The sequence below is a fragment of the Eubalaena glacialis genome, chromosome 14 (genome assembly GCF_028564815.1).
Source record: "Eubalaena glacialis isolate mEubGla1 chromosome 14, mEubGla1.1.hap2.+ XY, whole genome shotgun sequence".
Classification (NCBI taxonomy): Eukaryota; Metazoa; Chordata; class Mammalia; order Artiodactyla; family Balaenidae; genus Eubalaena; species Eubalaena glacialis.
This window is the reverse complement of record NC_083729.1, coordinates 19,245,419-19,263,797: the sequence shown is the minus strand read 5'-3', so window position 1 is coordinate 19,263,797 and position 18,379 is coordinate 19,245,419. Positions and strand designations below refer to the sequence as shown.

The window sequence follows — 18,379 nt, the reverse complement described above, 5'->3', positions numbered from 1 at the left end:
TATTCAAGGTTGCAGTACTGAAGTAAACACGAAGAAAAATATGCGAGATCCGCAAGAGATCACTTTTTACTACGACGTGCAATTTACTGGAGCCACCAACTGCTCATGCGGAGAAAATGTGTCACCCGGCATTTTATGTGAGCTCAGCACGATAGCAACAGGAGGTGGCTACGAAATTATTACAGCGGTACAGTATGTACCACAGTTGATTTTATGCAATTATGCCTTAATACCGTATCTTTACTTTTGTTTACATTTCACTCAGCTGCGAATGGCGCAGTGTTTATTTGCATAAGTTTTGATAAATTTTAACTTTTTATAATAGATTTGTTTATTTTTTTGGTAGTAAATGATAAAATGGACTAGTATCTACATAATACTTTATGCATTCATGACATACCTAACTTTTTCTTAATTTTTTTTGATATTTCTAGGCTACACAATTCATCTGTGAGCTTGTACAATTTGTCACAAATCTCCAAAAAATTTTCCAACATATTTACTGAAAAAAATCCATGTCTGAGTGAACTCTCAGTTTGAACCCATGTTGTTCAAGGGTGAACTGTTGTTCCTTTCTGGAAGAAAGTACTACAGGACAACCTTTAGCCAACCAAGAGAGGATGGAGAATTTGGAGAGATGCATTCATTAGATTACAGCATAACACAAAAGACAAAGAAGGCTCCTGCCCAGAAACTTATTGAAGACTCCTGACAAAAGCTGAGAGTGAAGCTTGTCAGAGGGGATCACCAAAGTAAGAAAGCCATGGCTCTGGGCTTCCCTGGTGGCCCAGTGGTTGAGAATCTGCCTGCCAATGCAGGGGACACGGGTTCAAGCCCTGGTCTGGGAAGATCCCACATGCCGCGGAGCAACTAGGCCCGTGAGCCACAACTACTGAGCCTGCGCGTCTGGAGCCTGTGCTCCGCAACAAGAGAGGCCGCGATAGTGAGAGGCCCGCGCACCGCGATGAAGAGTGGCCCCCGCTCGCCGCAATTGGAGAAAGCCCTCGCACAGAAACGAAGACCCAACACAGCCATAAATAAATAAATAAATAAATAAATAGAATTTAAAAAAAAAAAAAAAAAAGAAAGCCATGGCTCTGAATTGAGAGAACACAGAGCAAACTGCCTGGACTGGGCTAAACTGGAGAAGCAGCCAGACCTCAGACAGGTTTTAGGGCCAGGAGGGAAGGTGAGTGGCCCAGGAAGTGCCATAAGGCCTCAGCTAGCTGAGAGAACCAGGTCACAAGTCCTAGACCCCAGACTTGACCTGTGAAAACAAAGCAGCAAAGAGCACCCAGGCCCCCCCTGAGGTCAGCGAGTACCAGACAGCACGTCTGAATCACAGTCCCTCCCCGCAACACCACGGGGAGAAACAACAGCTCCCTCCCTCTACCAATGGAGACCAGGCTTAGGAACAGCAGGAGGGCACAGAGCAATTTTATCCAGTAAGAATGAACACTAACGTATATTAAGTGCTTAGTGTGCTAAGCATGGTTGTAAGCTCTTTACATGTATTAACTCATTTAATCGTCACAACTCTAAGAGGTAAATATTTTTACACCCATTTTAGAGATGCAGCAACTGAAGCACAGAGAGGTTAAGTAGAATTCCTCGGGCCACACAGAAAGTAAGTGGTTGAGCTGAAACATAAATACAGACAGCCTGGTTCCAGAGCCCATGCTCAAACCATTACGTAAATGGGTTATTTAAATCAGTCAACAAAGATAAACCTGAATCTTTACAACTATGGAACTGGTGAAGCAAATTATGTTATACCCCTTGAAATTTAATGTAGACATTACAAAGAAAGAGATAGCTTTATATGTGCTGGTATGTAATGATCTATAATATATATTAAGTGGAAAGAACAGAGTACAGAAAAGTGTGTTACATGCTACCTTTATAAGCAAAAGGTTTCATAGACATATATACTTGTATCTGTATCGATACTTCTGGAAACATACTCCAGATCTCAAAATAGTTGTTATTTTTGGAGGGAGGGATGAGGAATCCAAGTGATCAGGGTTGAGGAGAAACCTGCTTTTCACGCTCTTCCCTTTTGTGCATTTAGAATTTTATACCATGTGCATATGTTGCCTAATCAAAAACAGGTGACCTAAATAAAGAGACAAAGACAGCTGAGGGGCCTCCCAGGGACATGAGATAATAAAGGCCATTTCACCAATTTGAGTGATGCCCTCTGGAAGGGAGAAAGTTTTGCTAGAAATAACTCTACAAGTAAAAGGAATTTCCTTCAGAAGAAAAAGAGAAAACAACATGACAAGATGTGTAACTGGGAGGTTTGACTCATGCACCCAGTTTTGATAGATTTCAGATTCCAAAGTGAGGTGTGAGGCCATGTGGGAACTTCAAAGCAGGTGCCAAGAACAGGTTAGACAAGGAACCCACACTGAGGCCCTACCGTGTTGAGAGAGGAGAGAGGAAGAACTTTGTGAGGAGGGTTCCTCTGGAGGGAGCTTTGAAACCTTCCCCTCAAAGGTAAGGGAGCTTCAGTAGGATGCCCTGGAGACCCACTCCAAACAGGGTTGCTTACAGGGGCCCATGACTGAGAAAGCTAAAGGTGACACAGGGGCTGCCCACACCCACAGCATGAGCAGGACCTCTCCTGCTGTCCAGACGTCATTTCAGTGGGTCCTGCCCTTGAGGGCAGCTTTGTGGTGTGAGGGGACATAGGTAGAAAGCAGGAGCAGTGCCAAGAAGAGAGCAGGTGCAACCAACCAAAAGAAAGGGCGCTTCTCAGGCCACAGGATGGGTCAGTGAAGGCCCAGGAGCAGAATGCCTGAAGGACCTAGAAAACTGCCCATGAGAGTGGGCATCACTAGGCCCGGAGAAGGGAAGCCAGCCAGTATCCACCAGTAGGTACTTTCTTACCACTCACTTCGCTCCTTGCTCCCATGCCTGCTCCTGGCTCCTGGCTCCTCACAGACAGCGCCCAGCTAGGGAGAGGCACGTGAGCAAGAGAAACTGTTTCCCCCTCTCACCTTTCCTGGATCACAGACTCTCACCTGCAACAGGCCGCAGCTGAAGTAAGGGATAAGCTTTAATTACTAGGTTGAGGTTGTGTTTGGGACTTAAAGCCACCATAAGGATTCTTATTACCTGAAAGTGAGCAGAATGTGATGCAAGTGCTGGAATCTCCACCCAGAGGGGAAGGCAAGGGCTTCCCTCCCACAGAGAGCTTTAAAAAGAGAGTAGGAAATAAAAATAAGTTGCTTCTATGGTCACAAAGTACAAGTCCTGCTTGTTCAGTGAGCTGGTTACACAAAAGGATTGGTGTGAAAGAGAAAGAATTAAAAGGCTGCCAATATGTATGACTTCTACCAATTATCCATGTTTGAAAAAAAAGTCATGTATAATGACAGAGTACACAAAATGTTTAATATCAATACGCAAATTAAAATCAAAGGCAGTAGATGGACCTAGAGTCTGTCATATAGAGTGCAGTCAGAAAGAGAAAAACAAATACCGTATGCTAACACATATATATGGAATCTAAAAAAAAAAAAAAAAATGGTTCTGAAGAACCTAGGGGCAGGACAGGAATAAAGACACAGACGTAGAGGTAGAGAATGGACTTGAGGACATGGGGAGGGGGAAGGGTAAGCTGGGACAAAGTGAGAGAGTGGCATGGACATATATACACTACCAAATGTAAAATAGATAGCTAGTGGGAAGCAGCCACATAGCACAGGGAGATCCGCTCGGTGCTTTGTGACCACCTAGAGGGGTGGGATAGGGAGGGTGGGAGGGAAACGCAAGAGGGAGTAGACATGGGGATATATGTATATGTATAGCTGATTCACTTTGTTATACAGCAGAAACTAACTCACCATTGTAAAGCAATTATACTCCAAAGAAGATGTTAAAAAAAAAAATTCTTTGCTGAAACTCTTCAGGGAGTTCAGGGTATTTTGAGGCATGAGCCACCCATCTCCTTGCATGGCCCTGCAATAAATCTTTCTCTGCTCTAAAAAAAAAAAAAAAACAAACAAACAAAGGCAGTGACCAGTACTCACCATATACAAGCTCATAATGGATGACTTAATTATACCCTTATGTCCATCATTACATATGTAAGAAGGCGTATTGAGTCACTCTTCTCTCCCTATTTCCATCTCCCTCTTCCTAGAGGTTCTCTCCTAAACATTCTATAAATTTATTTATCCAAATAAATCAAGTAAAGTTTTCTGTGCCCTCATTTTTAGTTCACAAGCTGTCTTCTGCAGTATTGGGGGCCAAATAACACATTTTATTTCTCCATGCCATGTGAAAATAAAGTAATTTTTAATTTTCTTACATCCCACCTCTTCTCCATTATATCCTGAAATATAGAGATCTCTAATGAATATTACGTGTGCAGTTTGGAGATTAGATCACTGCAACTGTGAATGTATTCTTCATTTTAGTATAATGTAATATTTTTGGAAAGGTATGGCAGGAAGCACCCAGAAGTGACTTTATATTTTTCCATGTGCTTGAAATTAACTGATGGATATTCTCATGTATTAATTAGAGAGACCCAGGTCAGTTATATTATAGATAATAAAACATTTACTCTTGGGACTTCCCTGGCGGTCCAGTGGCTAAGCCTCCGCACTCCCAATGTAGGGGGCCCGGTTTCAATCCCTGGTCAGGGAACTAGATCCCGCACGCATGCTGCAACAAAGATCTCGAGTGCCTCAACTATTTGGCACAGCCAAATAAATAAAAAAATATTTTTTTAAAAATTTACTCTTAATCCTTGTAGATTGTTCAAAGACTATACAGTTAATTGCACAGACACGTGCATTTTATTTTTGTTTCCAGACAATACATCTCTGATTCCTTTGCAAAGCATGACAATCTCCTAAGCCAAAACCTAATTTTGGAAGTTTAGTTCTCCTGGAGTAGAATTTTGTATATACAGTGTGCTCCCAGTGGTTGACAAAGGTTTAAGTGTTTGTTGTGTGTGTGTGTGGGGGGGGTGCAGTTCTTATGTGATGTTTCTGTGAACATCGTTCCCCAAATTTTTGTAATTTATATACCAAACAAGGACTAGTTTCTTAATATATCAAGAGTCCTTACTTGATATGAATAAGAAGAACAACCCACAGTAGAAAAATGGACCAAAAAAGAAAAGGTTTGGATCATTCCCAGGAAAGGACATCTAAATGAATCTTATACAAATGATAAGCTTCGTCATAATAAGAGAAATAAAATTTTAAATGATAATGCAATACCACTTTCACCTACAGATGGATAAAGATCAAAAAGTTTGATGACACATCTGAATTGACAAGACTGTAGAAAAGCAGATACACATACGTACACAACTTTCTCAAAAGGGCTATCGGCAGTATCTATCAAAATGACAAAGGAAGATATGTGTTAGTCAAAACTTGCAGAACCGTATACTAAAAAGGGTAAAATTTGCTGTATATAAGTTATACCTTAATTTTTTTAATGAAAAAAGTTAATGTCAGTTGCCTCACAAGAAACCCTATATTGCCTTTAAAGAGAATGAGGGACTTCCCCGGTGGCGCAGTGGTTAAGAATCCGCCTGCCAATGCAGCGGACATGGGCTCGAGCCCTGGTCTGGGAAGATCCCACATGCAGCGGAGCAACTAAGCCCATGCACCACAACTACTGAGCCTGCGCTCTAGAGCCCGTGCTCTGCAACAAGAGAAGCCACTGCAATGAGAAGCCTGCGCAGTGCAACAAAGAGTAGCCCCGGCTCACCGCAACTAGAGAAAGCCCGTGTGCAGCAACGAAGACCCAACGCAGCCAAAATTAAATAAATAAATAAATTTAGAAAAAACAACAACAAAAAAAGAAAGAATATATTAAGTATGTAAAATGGAGAATACTAATTCAAACTCTTTTCTATATTGTATGATGAGTGGACATTATTATTTGGAGAAAAGACAGCAAAAATATTAGACATAATAAGTTATAAGTGCATTTATTCCCTAACAAGTATTTTCCATATTAATTTTTATGACATGTTCAGTATCTGAGGACACTTCTTGGTCATAAGAGATTCTGAACATTTGTATAGCTTTTGATAGCAGGTAGATCTCTTTTGATAGCAAGTGAGAAAAGATCTGATCCAAATACTGGCTTAAACAAAACAGGAACTTACTTGATTATGTAACTGAACAGTCCAGGAATAGGGCTTGCTTCTACACTGCTATCTTGGATTGAAGGCTGAAAAGTACCACCAGGGTGCCTCTCTCTCTCTCTCTCAGCTCTCTCTCTCTTCACAGGTCAGTTCTCACAGGGTTCCCCCTTAAGATGTCAAGTTGGCTACAGCAACTCTGAGACTTGCATTAAACATAAAAATCTAGCAGGACAGAGAATGAATCTCTCTCCCAGAAGTCCCAGCAAAAGTATCATTACTTCTCATTGATTCTGAATCAGTCTGTCCAGGGGAATGCAATATTTGGATTGATTTAGGTCACAAGCTCTGTGCCTGAGCCAGGGGTGAAGCCACAGCCAAAGCAACCACACTGGGGAGGCAGGGATTTCCACAGATGGGAATGAGAGTCCAGTTACCAGCAGAAGGGTGGCTGCATGGTGGGCACAGAACAGCTGTCAGTAAACAGCGGTAGCCTGAGATAATTGGCGTGCAATGGAAATCCAGTAGGAATGAGGATCTACCAAGAAAGAGAAGCACACTGAGAGAATGAGGGTGAAAATAGGAGATGTTTACAGCCATCACTTGACATTAATATTTTAAATTAAAAAGTCAGTGTTTCTGGACTTGATATGCAATTTCAAAAACAAAGAATAATTCATGTTCCTGGACTTGATGTGCAATTTCAAAACGCAAGAATAATTGCTTTATTCTTCAAAACTAAAAAAAACAAAAAACACTTCATAAAATGAGTTTTGAGAAGAAAATTTTATCCTGAGAATTACTGCAAGTAGAAGATCACTCTCATGTAAAAGCATGTCAGAAATAAAAGACAGTGCTGGGAATCGGCTACTCAGTTCTAGATGGAATGTCTAATTTGAAAATGATTTATTCTTTTCCATGTAAGGCTCTTCTATAATATGTAAACTGGAGGTGATTTGTACAACTCGTGTAGTGCTAAGAGCCAGAGTAAGAAGTTTGGGTTAGAAGCAGAGTGACTTTTAAAAATAGTTTTACAGTCAGTTTCTATATTCATCAAGTACTTAATGGCAAGAAATGTAGTCCAAGAAGTTTTTCTAAGTCACTGAAGAGAATGAATAATTATCAGAGGAAGAAAAACATTTTACTAGTTTCTGAAGAGGCATTATCCTGCCTTGGCACGGGGCCGGGTGGATTTAGCGTGTATAATTTCTCCTGAGCTCCTCTGGCAAGGCTATTAGTAGCCTACCCAGCAGCTATTGCCCACTTCTTTCTGGCTTAAAAATAATAATAATAATTACATACATAAAATAAAAGCCCTATTTCGATTGGGCAATGATGTGCCCATTTTCAGAGCCTAAGCAAATCATGTCACTCTCACTTCCCTTTTGTGAGTCTAGCGATGGGCATGAGGTCAAATTCAGGCCCAAGACATTTGCTGGGAGACTCAATGTTTCTTCCTGCTTAGGGAGACTTAAGAGAAAGAGAAAGCCCTTTTTTTTTGCTCGTCTCCTTCCTTCCTGCTTGGGACTCGGCGCTCTGAGGATACACTGTGTAGAGCAGCTGCGCCATCTGGTGGCCAGAACGGGCAGGACAAGGGAACAGCCCTTGTGCCCGAACGTCATCCAGCTGCTGAGCACCCCAGTCATCACCTGCTTTCACACGTTTTCTTAAGTGGCATATTATGGGTCATGTGGTTTGAGCAGTTTTAGTCGGATATTCTGTTTCTTTCGGCCAAAGTCATTCCTAAATGATATGGCTCCTCCTCAAATTTCTGACTTGGGATTGCCATAATAAATACCACACAGTGAAATTTTCCTCACAAAGTCTAAAACAAAGGACTAAATAAATAAATAAATAAAACAAAGGACTGACCTTCAAAACTTCATTCTTGACGAACCACTATTTCTTACACTGTCCTATTTAAGTTTGATCCAGTGTTCGCCCTTGGAAAATAAAATTCAAGCCAGACCCCTTTTTATCATTTCCTTTGGAAAGCTATTAAATAAATTACTGAGATGACATTCCGTCACAGCTGACACCTGTCCTCCTGTTTCAAATATGACAATCAGTAAACTCTGAGGAGGAAAGTGGACAAGGAAAAACCCTCACTCAAAGCCATGCGGAAACACTGCAGACCTCCCCGACAAAGGAGCTTGAGTATAGACAGAATGACAGGACTTTGTAAAGAAAACTTAAGTATCAAACGGAATTCGACTAGATGACCTTTAAGGTCCCTCTCAGCTCTAAGATTCAAGGATTTTAATGGTCTTGGATCTCAAGCCTTTTTTTTTTTCTTTTCCTTTTTCTTTTTTTTTTGGCTGCGCCACGCGTCACACATCTTGCAGAATCTTAGCTCCCAAACCAAAGGGCCCAGGTCCTAACCACTGCACTGCCAGGGAATTCCCCTGGATCTCAAATCTTAAAACTGAAAAACGTCGTTTTGTGTACGACTCTGCAAAACATTTTATTACCATCTTCTCTGCTTAAATATTTAATATATACCTGTTCTTTGCTTTCTGACTCCTTATTCCCTATCTTTAACATCATGTAACCCAAATTCTATACCACACCTCTATAAACTAAAAGTGTTCTTAGTTTACTAATGACTGAAGATTCAAACTAAATCCAACACATTTTTCTTAATCTTTTTAAAATTAGATAATTTATTAGATAATTTTTCTGCAAATGTGCAAAGAATCGCCATGTATTTTTTAGAATCCTCATTCTTGTATAAATGCCTACAAAATTAAAATTTGAATTGCTTGGTACCATTGGTATAATTGTAGCCCATATCTTTCTTGTTAGTTTTTGCATATGCCTTGCATTTTTTTCTCAGCTTTATATTGAGATACTATTGACATATAACAAGCAAGTTTAAGGTGTACAACATGATGATTTAATACATGTATATATTGCAAAATGATTACCACAATAAGGTTAGTTAACACCATCATTCCCTCACATAATTATCTTTTTTTGTGTGTGGTGAGAACATTTAAGATCCACTCTCAACAACTTTCAAGTGTATAATACAGTACCGTTAATTATAGTCACTACACTGTACATTAGATCCTCAGAACTTATTCATCTTAGAGCTGGAAGTTTGTGCCCTTCTTAATCTTTATCCTCCCCAGACTGTCTATTTTCCAACCCCTGCGTGAAATTCTCTCCTTCCTTCCATCACGTTCCTGAAACTTGAGGGGGTTTTTTTTTCTTTGTAATCTTTATTAAGATACAACCAAAACAACCGGGGGAACTTTTTAAAATTGCACACATCCAAGCTCTAGTCCCAGAATTATGATTCAGTGGGTCAGGTGTGGGGTGCTTTGACCAAACAACCTAGGTTTTTAGGGTGCACGTTTCCCCTAATCTCTTCTCCCATCAATTCTGTTTTGTAAGCAGGGAAGAAATGGGAAATGGCTGTTGGTTAGACTACCAAGTTCTGTTCAACATCACACAGTTAAATTTGGGTTTTATGCTACTGAGGAAAAAGGGTTGGCCTTGCTATTAAAAGAGACAAAGGGGAACTTCTTTGCAAATAAGAAAATATCCACTCACCAGAAGGAAAAGAATGATAAATTAAGCTTTGTTAAAAGTAATAACTTCTATTTATCAAAAGACACCATTAAGAGAATGGAAAGGTAAGCCACAGAATGGGAAATTATATTTGTACCATATATTATTGAAAAGAGGCTTGTATCTAGAATGTATAAAAAACTTACAAAGCAGTAAGAAAAATATGGACAACTCAATATTTATGAGGAATTCTGGAAATTGCCTGTGGGAGAGCCAGTTTTCAAACATTTACTGGCCCTAGAGGATGTGAAGCCATCTTACAAAAATGTTAGCCAAGTAAGAACTTTCTAACTCCCCATCTTGCCTTCCTACCTCACTCCTGTTCTCACCTCTCTCGCAGCTCTTTGCAGAGTTACAAAGAGCACGGAGCTTATAGGTCGGAGGTGAGTAAGAATAAGAAGAGCGGTACACACAGGTGTGTACTTGCAGCAGGTACCAGAAGGCAAAACTTTTAATTACTGACTTGAGGCTATTTTCACACAGCATTTTAGGGATATTTTCACTAGGTATATAATTCTGGGTTGGCAGCTATTTAGCTCAGCACATTAAAGGTATCATTACTTAATCTTTTGGCTTCAGTGATTGCTGCTAAGAATTCAGCAATCAGTCTAACTATTGCTTCTTTGACAGTCAACTGTCTTAAGTTGCTGCTCTTAATAGCAGCAACTTAAGCTGCTCTTAATAGTTTCTCTTTGCCTTTGGTTTTCTTGGTTTCCCTATGATGTGACTATGCGTGGCTTTCTTTTTACAAGTCTCCTTGTGATTCACCAGGCTTCTTGAATTCGTAGGTTGAGGTCTAGAGCTGAAAGATTCCCAGCCATTATCTCATTAAATGTTGCTTCTGTCCCATTGTCTTTTACTTCTTTTAAAACTCCAATTAAACAAGTTAGACATTTTCATTCTGCTCTCTTTTCTTTTTCCATTGTTTTTTTCTTTGTGCTTCATTCTGGGTGGTTTCTTTTGTCTTCGTGTACACTAATTCTTTCTTAACTGTATCTAATTTGTCCTTAAATTCATTCACTGATTTCATTTAGGTTACTCTATTTTTTACTATTAGAAATTCTATTTGGTTCTTTTTCAACTCTGATGTGTTACTTTTTTAAAATTCTGTACAGTTCTCTACTAAAATATTCAAGCTTCCCTTTTATTTACTTCACTTTGATAAGCATAGCTGCTTTACAATCTGTATCTGGAATCCTTGAGGATCTGTTTTTGTAGTCTGTTATATTTTATTTTTCTTGTTCATGGCATTTTTCATCTTGTATACCTGGTTCTTTTTTACTGTGTCCTGACAATTTTATTTTTAATTATTTGTAAAAATAATTTGAGGCCTACAGTGATGTTCTCTTTCTCCAAAGAGAATTTTCATTGCTTCTGACAGGCAGTTGGAGGCACCAACAATCCAAGATTACCCTAATCCAATTACACAGCTTGACATTTTCTGGGCTGCACAGATGACTCAGAAGCAGACTGCAGTACAATTCACCCTTATTTCTAGTGTCCGTCCTTTTAGTCTCAACTCAAGGTGCAGGGCCCTTACTGTGGTGGGCCATGGACTCCAACTTTTGTCTTCCTAGCCCCAAAGGCAGTTAAGTCTCTCAACTCCCTGTTCTCTATTACTAAACATCCTCAGAACAAAATGGCACCACTTCCAGGCACATCTTTGTGGATTTTCATCTTCTCCAGGACCTTAGCCTAGGAATTTCTCACTATTTGTTAATTTGCTATTTCTAGAAAGATGATGTTATATCTTGTTCAGCATTCTGTCTTCAACAGAGGATTTGTCTAAATTACTTAACTCATCATTCCTGGAAGTAGAAGTGTACCCTCCACTTTTTCATCTCTTCCTACTTACCATCCTGTATCTTTTTGAGGAAGCATATACTGAGTGGAAACAATGAAAGTTGGGTTCCGGTATTACCTTCTCCATTCATTTGTATGGCTTAGAGCAAATTACCTAACTTTTGGCTCTCAATTTTGTGGAAACAAATTAAAATTAACCCATCCATCTCTTTAAGGAAATTAAAGGAAAACATTAAAGGAAAAATATATCATGTAGTCCTAAAGAACTTTTGTGCTGTCCTCCAAAATGGCTTAGTCTGTGCTGATATATATAGCAAATTGCAACCTTATAAACTAAATAAAAATTTTTTTGGTTACCTAATTATTCAGATTTAATCAAGATGTTAAATAAGATTAAATCTGACCATGTTTTATATTAATCATAGGTGATATAGTCTTCTATTGGGCTCTCTTCTCACTCAACATGAAAAAATAAGAATTCACTTGCCATCATTTTTTAAAATAAGAGATGCATACAAATATTAAGGTTTCAAATCTGTATGAATGTCAAAGATTATAAATTATGTTTCAGATAATTATGGCAAGTTTAAAACATAGCTAATGTAAGATAGTATTGTTAATGTGTTAACCAGGATAGATTAGTTATGCTGCAGAATTAAATACTCCCAAACTTTTATTGGTTTAACCTATTAACGTTTATTTTTCACTTACATGAAGTTAGCTGCAGGTACCGTGGCTCTTTGGACATCTCCCTTCTAAGCACACCTGACATCCAGGCTATTCCCATCTTTTGGTTACACCATCTCGACATTTAGCTTCTCCTGTTGTAGTGGCAGGAAAAGAGAGAGGGATCAAGAACTAAAAAGTGCTCTTTTCTCTACACTTTGTCCCAGAAGTGACACATGTCACTTCCACTCACATCTCATTTGTCATAACTAGTCACATAGACCCACTTAACTACAAGGGAGCTGGGAAATGCATGGGAGCACATGGATATTCAGTGACTAATAAATTATAATAAATTCCATCACTTTAGATGTGATTGAACTTAAAATGAACTCCTTGAAATATTTCCAAGTAGTTGTTCCCAAAACAATAGGAAAATCATGGTGTGATTTCCAACATTTGAAGAAGCAAATCCTCTGCTGTCTACCCCCTGCAGTGGTTAATTTTTTAAGAGGTTCTGACAGCTTCAAAACATAAAACACAGCATGGAACTTTGTTTATTCTTGGATAGTTGCCTTATATTTAAAAGGCAGGAGTTGGATTAAATGATCTCTAATGTCACTTAATCCTTGAAATGATTGTTTAAACAACCAAAACCAGTTATTTTCTATTTCAACTTGGAATCATTTTTATTCAGAATTCTGATTTTCTTAACCAAAACCAATTATGCACTAGAAGTTCCAGTCCCTTGGAAAAGAACATTTGATAAGTGAACTAGCGATAAGGTAAATCTCATGCAACTGGTTTGCGTCACACAGGATTTCTCTATTAGGACCTTCATTTTTTTCAATGAAGGCATTTTGTTAAGTAACATAAGTTAAAAAAATATGGAAACACCATTTCTCAGGTGCAATGGCAAGGGGTAAGGCCAGTTTATTCAAAAAATTAACATGAGCTTACATCATTAAAGCTTTGCTCTTCATATACAACTTAGCATGCCTGAGTTTTAGCAGGAGAATTCTTTAGTAAGAAAATTTTGCTAAGTTTGTTAATAATGTTTCTTGTGTTCTGTTTATTGGTAAGATATTGAGAGACTATTGGTAATAATCTCTAAACTTTTCATTGCAAAATCAGATCCTAGAGGGTCTAAACAGGTAGATGAAGCAGATACATGGGAGTTATGGAGACAGGATGGAGCTTGTTTAAAGTGGGGACCAGTACCAGCATATTGTTATGCAAGAATTTGGGTTCACAGTGTCAAGATCTTCCAATTTAGGAGTGAAGGAAAGAGAGCTGTTAAGAAGGGAAGGAGGATGCTGGTTTAGAATGGAAGAGTCAGGGATTGTTGGGAGAAGGGACAAAGACATTAGCTTGATTTCTACACTTTCCTTCCCTCTCTCGGTCAAGCAATGTCCTCCTTATGTGAGATGTAAGAGGAAGGGAAACTAGGAAAGCGAAGGCTGTTGGATAGACAAAAGTAAAAATTAAAATGGTAACAAGGCTCTCTTAGAAGTCAAAGACCAAAAATAAAAGAGGCAAGGATTAATAACAATAGTAAGAGTAATAGTAGTAACTAACAGTTATTGAGAATTTACTATGTTCCAGGTCATATTTTAAGAGCTTTACATGTAATTATTTATTTAATCCTCATACCACTGTGTAGTAAAGAATTTGACCTCCAAAGAGAGGTCTGGCCTTTGTCCTAGCTCTGGGAGATAACCTCTACACTCTTGGAATTTTCCAAGTGGCAAAAGTGTCTCTGTTATTCATGGTGGGCCCCTTGGACCATACCTGACATTTATGCTAACAAGGTGACCCATTGTGGGCCCCTAGGTAGTTTATGCTAACAAGATGATTAAAGGTGGGGGCTGGCCAGGAAGAAAATAGGGGTGTCATATCACCATTTCTAATTTACCTTTTTGTTCTGGAGTTCTTAGCCAATACAATCATGTAAAATAAATAAACAAATAAGGATTGGAAAGACAGAAACAAAACTTCGTTATCTGCAGATGATAAAACACTAGAATTAAAGAGAGTTTAGCAAGTTTGCAGGAAATCACATGAACATCAAAAAATCAATTGTATTTATATTCACCAGCAATAATAATTAGAAAATGTAAAGATACTCTTGTTCTAAGAATTGAAAACAAGTTTCTGTTTTCAGGTAAAATGAAGTAAGCATATTTCCAATCTCTCCCACTGAATGCAGCTATAAAATGGACAGAATTCATGAAGCAGTCCTTTGATGACTCTAAACATAAATAGGAAAAATTCTCAACATCACTAGCCATCAAGGAAATGCAAATAAAAATCACAATGAGATACCACTTCACACCCCCTCTGATGGCAATAAAAAAGAGAGGCACTAATAAGTATTGGTGAGGATGTGGAGAAATTAGAACACTTATACAATGCTGAGAGGAATGTAAGATGGTGTGGCCACATATTGAAGAGAAATCCAAGAGAACTGAAACCTGTCCCCACAAAAACTTGTATACAAATGTTCACAGCATCATTATTCATAATCGACAGAAGTGGGAACAACCCAAATGTCCATCAACTAGTGAATGGATAAACAAAATGTCATATATCTATACAATAGAATATTATTCAGCCATAAAAAGGAACGAAGAATGGATTCATGCTAGAACGTGGATGAACCTTGAAAATATTATTCTAAATGAAAAAGCCAGACAGAAAAGGCACATATTGTATGATTTCAAAATATGTATTAGTCAGGGCTCTCCAGAGTAGGAACTGGCTCACACGACTGTGGGGCCTGGCAAGTTCAAAACTGGCCAGCAGGCTAGACATTCAGAGAAGAGCTGATGTTGTAGGCTTGAGTCCAAGGCAGAATTCTTTCTTCCTCCAGGGACTCAAGCTTTTTTTCCTAAGGTCTTCAACTGATTAAATGAGTGACTTCTAATGGGTATGGGCTTTCTTTCTGAGGTGATAAAAATATTCTGGAATTAGATAGTGATGATGGTTACACAATTCTGTGAATATATAAAAAGCCATGGAAATGTACACTTTAAAAGGTTGAATTTTATAGTGTGTGAATTATATCTCAGTAAAGGTGTTATTTAAAAAATTCTAGCGGAAGTTTTTATAACTATAGACAAGCCAATTCTAAAATTTATTGGAAAGACAAAGGAACTAAAATGACGAAACCAATGTTGAAATAGAAGAATTTGAAGGAAATGCACTCTCCAATCTTAAGATTTGCTATAAAGCTACAGTAATCAAGAGAGCTACCATGCATTCAGTCCTGATTCCTAAGATAAAGAGATTTTAATAAGGGGAAATATTTTTAATCTAAAAATTTTTGTCACTTATTTATTCCATTATTTATATATTCCCACTTCCAAAAAAAGGATATTAGTCACCTTACCAAAATAAATACAGTATTGAATGAATGAATGAATGAATAAAAGACAAGTGAAAATGTAAGATTAAAACAAAGTCCAAAAGTCACTTAAAAGTAATAAACAAACATACAAACCCTAAGATCCTCTCCACCCTCTAGAATTACAAGTAGATTTAGCTAAGAACTTTCCTATAAGTCAGCCCCAAAAAAGAAAAGTCAGTTGCATGTCCACAGTATTCATAAGATAAAAGATAAAAGCAGATATTCAAGAGAGAATATTGATTCCTGATTTTGCAAATTGAGAGAAATTTCTCCCATTTAGGAAAACACAAGTGTGTGGGGGCAGTAGGGTGTAAAATGTTGACAGCCTTGGAGCCAGCAGCTTCAGCAGTGACAAGAAGTAGTATTGCTGGCACAAACATCAACAATTTGACACTGGGAATCGGCAGCCTGGGGACAGAGATCAGTGAGAATCAGCAGCCAGCAGGGGTGTGGCCTTTAGTTGGCCTTTGAAAAAAGACAGCAAGAACAGAAACTTCAAGGCAGCCAAGAGAACAAATTCACAGAACACTTGTGAGATACCACATAGGTTCCGAGAACTCTTTACAAGGAACAGAGGTGGGGGGAAGAGATAGAGAAATATTGCTATGTGACTATTATTCAGGTCCTCAGACCACCTATGTCAGCAGTCCCCAACCTTTTTGGCACCAGGGACTGGTTTCGTGGAAGACAATCTTTCCATGCACGGGCTGGGAGGGAAGTGGGGGCGGGCAGGGGATGGTTCAGGTGGTAATGCGAGCAATGGGGAGTGATGGGGAGTGGCAGATGAAGCTTCCCTCGCTCACCTGCCGCTCACCTCCTGCTGTGCGGCCCAGTACCTAACAGGCTGCAGCCTGGTACCGGTCCACAGCCTGGGGGTTGGGGTCCCCTGACCTAAGTGATATGTTTATCTTTTCTTTTTTTCTTTTCTTTCTTTCTTTCTTTTATTTATTATTTTTGTCTGAGTTGGGTCTTAGTTGTGGCACATGGGATCTTCGTTGAGGCGTGTGGGATCTTTCATCGCAGCACGAGAGCTCTTCGTTGCGGAGCTCAGGCTTCTCTCTAGTTGTGGCGTGCAGGCTTTTCTCTTCTCTGGTTGTGGTGCGCAGGCTCCAGGGCACATGGGGTTTGTAGTTTGTGGCACGTGGGCTCTCGTTGAGACACGCAAGCTCAGTAGTTGTGGCACGTGGGCTTAGCTGCCCCACGGCATGTGGGATCTTAGATCTCTGACCAGGGATCAAACCTGCATCCCCTGCATTGTAATGCGGATTCTTTACCACTGGACCACCAGGGAAGTCCCCTGTTTTTCTTCTCATTTTTTGTTTTTATGAGACCAACCCATGTATCTGTTTAAAAAAATTAAATAGAACTGTGAGTTTACAGTGGAAAATAGCAGAAGTCTGCCCCTTTGAGCCTTATTCCCAAATTCCCACTCCTCTTAAGCAATTCCTTTAAATTTTTTTGACTCTTTCTTCTGGTTTTATCTCCATTTATATAAATTATGTGCTTACATTGCCATTTCTTTATTTTTTTATGTTAGCTATTACCTATTGACTTGCTGTTATGGTAAATGAAGATTTAGTTCTCTTAAGTCATCTCCCCCAAATATATTTGCTCACATATACTTCCTCATTCCCATTTACCAAATTAGTTACATTTGGCATTTTTGTTTAAATAAATGTTTATTATTTATATTATTATGATTAGTTTCTATTATTCACAGCTGTGATACTGTATACTATGATAACATTTCATACTTGAACAACTTTATGTTCTTCCTGGTATTGATAATTGCCTTGGGGTCTTTTGGTTACTTGTTTGCTTATTTCCCAAGTCAAAATCACTAATTCAACTCCAAACTATCCAATAGAACTAAAAATCATTTCTGAATACATTAATTTATTTATTTTTGGCCGTGTGGCTTGTGGGATCTTAGTTCCCTGACAAGGGATCGAACCCATGCCCCCTGAAGTGGAAGCACAGAGTGTTAACCACTGGACCACCAGGGAAGTCCCCTGAATACATTAAAATACATCAGATAATCTACAAGTAGTTTTCTCCCTGGAAGTATCCCTCTTGGAGCCCTCTGCCTTCATTCTCTTAACTGTACTGGTCACTCACTAGGCCTACTGCCCAGCTGTCATCCTGAAACTTCCCATCACTAAAATCCTGGGAATTCTTTTCCCCTTGCTTATATGTCACATCTTCTGTTTCCTGGATCCAGTGTCTTTCTCTTTCTTGGCTTCTTCCTTTTTCACATCATTCAGTGTTCCTGAATAAAAGTGCCATTACTTTACCCTTCTTATCAGAGTGATAATATGCCTAGGTATAGAATTTTAGATTGGAAATCATTTTTCTTCAGAATTTTAAAGTACTGCTTCATTTTTTTCTCCAGACTAATCCAATGTTCTTGTTTTCTTTTGTTTGTTTTCTGAGTCCTGAATTGCTTCTCCTTTCTTTGAATTTTTGCTATGGCTTGTTTGTGCATTTATTTTTGGTTGTCTTTGTCTCTCTTAAGTCTTTTTCAAATACTTAGTACACTTTTGTTGTCCATTCATATTTTTAAATAAGGCACTAAAACATTGATTGAAAGATTTGAGTATCCTGTATGGGATTCTCCATACTTCCTGGACTTGAGTGTTTCCTTTCTCATGTTAGGGAAGTTTTCAGCTATAATATCTTCAAATATTTTCTCAGGTGCTTTCTCTTTCTCTTCTCCTTCTGGGACCCCTATAATGAGAATGTTGGTGCATTTAATATTGTCCCAGAGGTATCTGAGATTGTCCTCATTTCTTTTCATTATTTTTTCT

At 38.8% G+C, this 18,379-nt stretch overlaps 1 protein-coding gene across 1 annotated transcript in view; it reads right to left on the bottom strand.

Moving 5' to 3' along the window:
- Positions 1 to 12,250, bottom strand: part of NCOA1 (nuclear receptor coactivator 1) — a 333,798-nt gene extending 321,548 nt beyond the window's left edge. The window contains exon 1 of the mRNA XM_061168793.1: positions 12,209 to 12,250. The gene's annotated coding sequence lies outside the window, so the exon portion shown is untranslated. The remainder of the gene's footprint in view (positions 1 to 12,208) is intronic.
- Positions 12,251 to 18,379: the final 6,129 nt, after the last annotated feature.